The sequence below is a fragment of the Haliotis rubra genome, unplaced genomic scaffold, assembly GCF_003918875.1.
Source record: "Haliotis rubra isolate DU_JTF1 unplaced genomic scaffold, ASM391887v1 Scf1579, whole genome shotgun sequence".
Taxonomy (NCBI): Eukaryota; Metazoa; Mollusca; class Gastropoda; order Lepetellida; family Haliotidae; genus Haliotis; species Haliotis rubra.
In genome coordinates, this window is record NW_025765535.1 from 73,323 (window position 1) to 81,822 (window position 8,500).

The following is an 8,500-nucleotide window of genomic DNA, read 5'->3' on the forward strand; positions in this document are numbered from 1 at the left end:
AGCAATATTCCAGCCATATGGCGGCGGTCTGTATATAATCGAGTCTGGACTAGACAATCCAGTGATCAACAGAATGAGCTTTTGGGAACCGATGACATGTGTCAACAAAGCCAGCGAGACTGACCACCCGATCCCTTAGGTTGAGTGCGAACTGCAATAGCAGCATCATAGTTTTTTCTAGGAAAAGGGAAAGATAGCCGACCAGACAGGTAGTTACCTCGGTGGTCAGGCCCACCATCTGAGTACACAAGCAAGATCTCTTTTGGTTCTTCACCAGACTTTTGTTCCAGTTCAAGGCGTAGCAGAGAGGGTGGCTGAAACATACTGTCCTTCAGGCCCACATGTACAGTGCCCCTGTAGAATGATCCACACACATCCACTTCAAGACACACACTAGGTGTGAGTGACAACTTGGTAAAGTCATGATCTCCCACTTGAAATGTTTCATTTAATCCAACCAACACCTACCGTCCTCTATCTACATCAGAAACAGGACATCCTGACTCTTCAACTTTCACTTTGTGCTTGTCGTCTACACAGAACAGCGTGACACGATCCCTAAACTCCTCAGGAAATTCTTTCAGAAGCCTTGTTCGTTGGGTTTTTGGGCCACAACTGCAGACGAAGCTACTGTTTAGATGGGACTTGCGTATCAGTACACTGTAAAAAATAGTGTTAGGCATTAACGCGTTAATATGTTAAATATTTAACACCTCCGTTTATACGGAAACCTCAGGTGTTGATTTGCCAACGCCTTGATGTTAATCATATAACACAGGCGTTAATGTGTGGTAGCCTATGCACGTCTTCAAACAATGTCAATGCACAGTGATGAGTCCGATAGATCTTGTTGTTAATGAAAATGTGTATCATATTAGATATGGTAATGTGTTCGAAATATTAAAAATTAACTAATCTTACCTCAGACATTTTGGTTTATTTGCTGTACAGCTGGAAAGTTGGTTTAAAAGTTATTGCCCCTCTAACTAATCTAATTGAAATAACATTGGGCTAAATGAAATAAGATGTCGTACTCCTTGTTTTACACATACACGTAATATTATTTGCATACAAGTACGACTTACGTAATATTATTAACATCAGTGTTCATTTATTTACACCAGTGTTAATATATCTCTCTTCTTGATTAACATTATAGTGTTAATCTGTCAACGCAAGCGTGCCTCGATGAATTTTGGCGCCAATGAATGGTGATCGAGGCAATCGCTGCATCTCTACCGGCCTTATATTACATGATAACTAGACATTCTTTAGATATCTTCAAGTGGATGTCAGCATGTTCAAAACGCAGTGATTTCAATGCGAATATCGTCAACTCGCGCGATCGTAGCCTAAAGACGTAAACGTTTTGATGACGCAATAAGCTATTTTTAGAATGTGGCGTGCCAGTTCGCTAAAAAGTAGGGAAAAGTAGTAACCCACACACGGGATATATTAATATCATTTTCATTATTTCCATGAAAAATAGGTATCACTTATTCAGACAGGACATTAAGTTTGTATGTGACATATGACATTGTGACAAATGAACCAAGGGAGGTAACTCTATGGCAACAGTGCCGTCATCTTCTAAAAGTGCCGTCATACGTCTTCTACGGGGTTTACACATTCCACTCCACGACCCTCGCCATTTTTAGAAGACTGAACAAGCTGACGTCGTCATTTTTCTCCCCAGGTAAGCGATTTGCGAAAATAAAGTACCTACATTGATGATATTGCAAAGATAATGTTCACATATTAATTTTTACATGTTGTATTGATGCTGGCAGTCTAAGATCGTGTGTAAACAGTGAGTCATAACCTAGACTGGGCAACCACATAGTCAAGTGGGTGGTGTACGTTTATCTAAAACATCTGAATCAGTGCTAAAACTAACAATTTTTTTCTATCTTGCTAAAGTTATCAAGTCACTAAGTATTTTTGTAAGTCTTTTTTCAGCACATCCAGTCATCCAGTTGTTTTATTGCCAAATTCTTTACGTGCAGCGTATGTGAATGATGCCCATGGGAAACATTTTTTATCACTTATTTCTGACAAGCTTTACACAGATAAAACCTTATAAACGAGCTTGATTTTCACCTCATTTTCAAGACGAAGAACTGAAACATAAAAGCAATTTAAATTTAATTTAAGAACACTAGTCTGGCGTTGGGTTACTAGTACTTTTTGTTCAAATTTGAAAATGGGTCACTCTGGACATTATCTTTACTTTAAATTTTTTTTATGAAAAATAGAGAGAATGGCTTGAGTTACTTAGTATTCATAATAGACATTCACAAGACATAAACTATGTAAAGTCCTTTTTCCTTTTCAAAAAAATAACCTTGGTGGTTGGTACTACATGATAAGAAATTGTACAGTACAGTTTCTTTATGTGTCCAAAAGTTTAGTTATAATGTGCATTGTTTAAAGTATACTGCAACTGATATAAATGTATTAAATTTTGCAGGTCGCATCAACTGTGACAGTCATTTTAGTATATCTGCAAGGCATGTCTATCATTTTCACTTGTCTAAAATTTGATTGGAAGAAAAAGCTAAATGGTCCATGCAAAAAATATTTGCTTATCTGTCTTTCATATTTCATTCTCTTTTATTTTCCTAATGGAGTATGTGTGCACAATGTGTGTGTACACCACTCAGCATCATGGTAGCTTTTGTAGTCACATAGCTCGTGTTCATAAGGATGATCCACGGTTTATGATAGTTTGTCAGGTTGGACAGTGTTGTTTTAGTACAAAGAAGTGGAATAGCTATAAAGTTCATGTGAGCAAAAAACACAGGGATGTATATCTACAAGACTTGATTTCAAATGATACTGAACAGGAAAATAATGGAAATGAATGCTGCAACAACGAGAACATGTTGCCTGAAGCAGATCTTCATCCCAGTCATATTGGTGCCTCTTATCTTCTATCTTTAGAAACAGATCTTGGTTTGTCTCAGTCTGGTGTGAACACAGTAGCAGAGCATACATCTGAATTCATACAACACCACCTGGATCTTTATAAAAAAAAACTAAAAGATCAAATTGTGCTTAAAGGTTATCAAGACATTGAAGCTCTTTTGTCTGAAGTACATGTTGAAACTTCTCTTGAAAAATTTGTCTCTGAGCACAATCGAGTTCTGTTTTACGAATCAGAATTTAAAATGATACTTCCACATTCCGTGTTGCTGGGACACCGTTTGAAGAACTCGAAGGGTGTTGTGAAAAGAGTGCAAGAGTTTGGTTATGTAGTGCCTTTTGATGAACTAGTCAAGAGATTACATTACCTTCCTGAATTCTTGTACTGGTTTGAACATCATCATGAGACTGAAGGAGATTTCATGCATGATATTTGTGATGGTAATTATGTCCGGAGTCATCCTCTTTTTGTTCAGAACAAACAAGCATTGCAAATCATTTTGTACAATGATGATGTAGAAATAGTGAACCCACTGGGTACCCATGTCAAAAAACATAAAATTTCTATTTTCTATGTTACATTTGCTAATATACCACCGGAATATAGATCAAGGTTGCCAACAATATTTCTCTTGGCCATTGCCAAATCAGACTGCCTAAGACGCCATGGCCTTGCCAAGTTGTTGGAAAACTTCATTGAAATTGTAAATGTCATGTCTTCAGGTGGATTAAACATTTCAATTAGTGGACGGGACTTCAATATAGAAGGGGCTCTTGTAATGGCGCCGGCTGACACTCCAGCATCAAACTGCCTTGGGGGGTTCAAAGAAGGGGTGGGGTTTGCCTATAAAAAGTGTCGAACTTGTTTAGTCTCTGACATCGACATCACAAGAAATTTCAGAGACGAATCCTTCCCAGAAAGAACAGTGGCTCAATACACAGAATGTTGTGAGGTACTGGGGAGCAGTGAGTTATCAAAAGAAGCAAGGTCTTATTGGAGCAAAATGTGGGGAATAAATGCCAAAAGCTGCCTCTCAGAGCTTCATGATTTTGATATCATTTCATGTCTTGTGCATGATCCAATGCATGTTCTGCTTGAGGGTGTCTTCCCTTTTGAACTTGCTCTGTTTCTGACTTACTGCATTGAAACAGCAAAGTATTTTAAACTGGCATGGCTGAATGGAAAGATTCTGTCGTTTCCATATTCTCATTCTGCAATGAATAGCAAACCAGAGCCCATTGAGAGAAGACACTACCTTGTTGATATATGCATAAAGCAAACTGCAGCAGCCATGCTAACATTGATAAATATTTTGCCAGTGATTTTAGGTTCCAAACTTCCAGCTGGTAATTTGAAAGTGGAGTTACACTTTTGAAACTCATTCAGATAACACAAATTACACTCAACCCACATGTTTCCAAAGAGACAGCTCAGGACTTGCGTGATTTAATAGAAAGTCACCATGAAAATTTCATGAAAGCTTATCCTAAGACCAAAATAAAACCCAAGATGCATTTCATGTGCCATATTCCAAAACAAATTGAATTATTTGGTCCAGGGAGATGGCAATGGTGTATGCGGTTTGAAGCAAAACATGCTTTCTTTAAGAACAAAAAGTGGCGATGCTTCAAGAATTTACCATTAAGTATGGCAAAATTTCATCAGAAATGGTTGTGCAGACAAATGGTGACAAGTAGAGGAACATTTACTCAAAATTTTCTTTACTCTGGGGATGAAGTAAAAGAAGGTTTAGAAGTAAATTTGGATGAAATGATAACTGCACACAGAAGATGTGTGTCCGCAATCTTTCCAGCAGTGACGTCAGTTTTTATCACCAAACACGTTACTATTCATGGGTGTTTGTTCCAGGAAGGTTATATTTTGATCACATCATATGATAAAGATCATTTTCCCAAATTTGCATATGTAGTCAGTATCGTGGTCCATGATCAAAAGAAGTATTTTCTGACACAAAACACACACATCATCTATGTTGATAGCCATACATTATCTTACGTGTTAGATTTTGAAGAAGAATTTAGTGTTATTGGCTATCATGACCTATTCATCAAATTTCCACTTGAGACATATTTACTGAATGGTAAAATTTGTGTGATTAACAAATTTGCATATCTTTCCATGCATGTAGATTAATTCTCTGGGCTTTATAAGTCAAGTGCATAAACCAAACCACAGTTGGTTTGTGTCACTGTCTTCACTGGTTTTGATAACAAATATCTGCATGTTTAGAATTAAAGTGCTGGTGTTGGCGTTACAAGAGGGCAGTCACCCGACACTTTCTGTAAATGTTTAGGGCAAATATTTTAAGACAGTTCTTTTTGGGATGTTATGATTAGATGTTCTATAAAATTTTTTGACATTGTTAGAAGGCAATGTGTCAGTTCATTTAATTCTGAATTTTGGTGCATTATTCATTGATATTGCCAGTAACGAGTTGAGTATTTTATTTTATGCATGGTTACTACATGGCTGTGTGAGTTGGTGTAATGAATATATTTCAAAATACTGTTGATAGACAATGCCTTTGCTGAGAGTATGGGATTCTCAGACTGAAGAAGAAGTGTGTTGTGGTACCTGAGACTGTCACCATAAATGAATTGAAGGAAAAAGGTCAATAATCCCTAACACTTTTACATTTTAATGGCATTACTGTGGTGATGCTACTTTTTATGAAAATGTTTTATATATTATGTGAAAGTTCAAACTATGATCATGCATTTTGATGAACACAATTCCTAGTAGATAAATTTAATTGCTAAAATTCCTAAATATTTATTTTTTCTAAATATTTGTTCAACATCAGTTAACTGAACTATACAAACTATCTGATAGTTATAGTAATAGTTTTCATTTTGTCAATGGTTTCTGGTGTTGAATATTAATATGGCCTTGTTCATTCATTGTATTGGTTTGTTTGAATGTGTTTTGACTTTTCAGTTTCTGTTAAGCTGGAAGTTGTTGTGGAGAAGTTTGTCCTTGAAGATGATGGAACAGAAATAGATGATGATGAGGTACTCCGAGAAGTCATGTCAAAAACACTCATTGTCCTGACAGTTGAAGAAAGTTGGACCAAAGCTAGCATAAGGGAACTTGTTGGTCCTGTTGCTGCTTCAACCTGTGATCAGAGAGATGGCATTCAGGATCCAGAAGTGAAGACACAAGTACCGGCAGTGACGGGAACAAGCAACTCCCAGTCAGGTAAACAAAACAATGTTATGAACTTATCCTACTTGGAATTTCAGGCGAGTATTTCAACTCTAATATTTTATGTATCATTGTAGATTTAAATCGGGTATATTGTTCACTGGGAAAATGTAATTCAATATTCTTGACAGGAACCGAGAAATTAACCTGTATGACTTTCTGGAATTATGATCTACCAACAATAAGATGAGAGAAATAAATACATTTGAACATCATTACATTTCCACTATGGTTCTGACCTAACCTAAATGTGGTCTTCAGGTTCCCACTTACTTCCACATTAACTAACATGATACTTTCATTTTGTTTCAGCAGATCTCTCAAGCCACAGTCTACTGTCTGCGCTGCCAACACCAGACAGGATCCCCCTTCCTGATCTTGCACCTACTACGATTGCAGCCCTTCAAGCAGGTGAAAGGAGCAGCCAGATTTTTAACTCTGTATTGAAGCAGTGTGAAACGTTTTACACAACTGTTTATCCATCGATGTCATCTTCACCATACTATCAATCAATCGGCAGGAGGATGGTGGCAAAATATCCTTCATTGGCCTATGCACATGACAAGACACCTTGGGTAAGTTTGAGTTGGTTTCTGTTTTTATCTCTTATTCAGTGATGTAGTGTCAAAGTGCATACATACTGATAGTTCACATATCCCAAGTATTCGACTTTTACCAATTTCAACATTTATGGCTCTTGACAGAACTTGATATTGTGTGATTCTTTTTGTTTTATCACAGAGTTATTATTTTCAGATAATGTTTTTGGTTGAACTGCATATGATTTAGAATTAGGTACACTTCTGTTAGATTTCAGTAAGAGTTTGTGATTTAAAAGCACTCTTGTCTGAATGTTCTTTTCTTAAATAAATGCATGAGACTCAATACCCCCCAATTTGTGAATTCGTATAAAGGTAAAGTCGATATTATCTGTTTTCTATAACCAAGAAACACACTCCTTCCTTCTAATCGAATGTTTTTACAAACTCGCCTATTGTGTCTTTTCAGAGCTTTTTTGTGTCAAAATTGAGTCAGCGATGCCGCACCAATAGATTTCAAAACAATGCCAAATCAACGAGACCTGCGCCTAAGGATTCTGAAGATGCACAACCTCAGAAGTTGTTCAAGATGGCTAATAAATCATCAGGTGTGACATCAGAGAAAGATTTTGCATCCCATCTTGATGAAATAAAGAAGGAATGGGAAGGAAAGCAATCAATTACTCATCTGCGAACTCTACTAAAACAGACAAGACAATTCCGCAAAGAGTGGCAAACCACCTTGAAGACCGGGAAGATTGAGCCCATTTTACAAAAGTTCCCTTGTTTTGAGGAAGTATGCTTTGTAAGTATAAATCATTGAAACTTATTAAACAGCAAATTTTTGTTTCAAATTTAGTTTCCCTAAAGTACTGCCTTGGAAATCTTCATGTGTCCTTAAACCCTATTTATTGTATACGGACATTACAGGTATACAAAAGTACTTGAACAGTGTTATCACATTAGTTGATTTATGGTCATTGTTGTTCTAGTGTTAATCTTATATTGAACAAGCAGGCAAGCCCTGTTGCATGTCTTTGTGCCTCTTAATCATTAAATACATTCTAACATACTGTTTCTGTTGGTGTATGAATTCTTTTTCCAACGCAGTGATGATCCAGAGGAAGCGAGGGAAGAAATTGCCAGGAATATGGAATGGATAATGCAGACTGTCGCATCTAAGAAAACTGCACCTGAGGCATGTATTAATGGCTCCAAAAAAGTCCAGATGTATATTTTTTTCAATTTCTTGTTACAAGTTGCTTGTCATATGGGTTATATTATTTAATATCATGTTTCTAATTAGATATGATGAACCATCAAAATACTTGACTAATTTCACTAACCCTCTATGATACCTTAATATGTTAATTAATATTGATTTGATATGGTTATTGTTTCAAACTGGGTTAACATGTAATTGGAAAGTTTTATTTCAATAATTATTGTTTCAAATTTTCAGGGCACTGATGCTGAAAAAAGCATCCAACTGTTCCGGGATTTGGAGAAGCTTGTTTCCAAGCAAAAGGGCAAGGGTTTGAAGTCAAAGACCTGCATTACCATAGTCAATGTAAGATTATTTAAAAATGATGTACTACTGTAAGTATTGTTACACTTGAAAACTGGTTTACTTCAGTCCTGAAGTAAGTGCTTGTGATCAGCTTTATGACAAATGGAAATGCATTAGACTGCAAGGACAGGTGATACCTTTATGATAAAGATATATTTAAGATATTTTATATTTGCAAATAGCAGTATATTTATGAACAGATGTTTCATTTACTTAATGCTGTTGTGAGATTAAATTGTA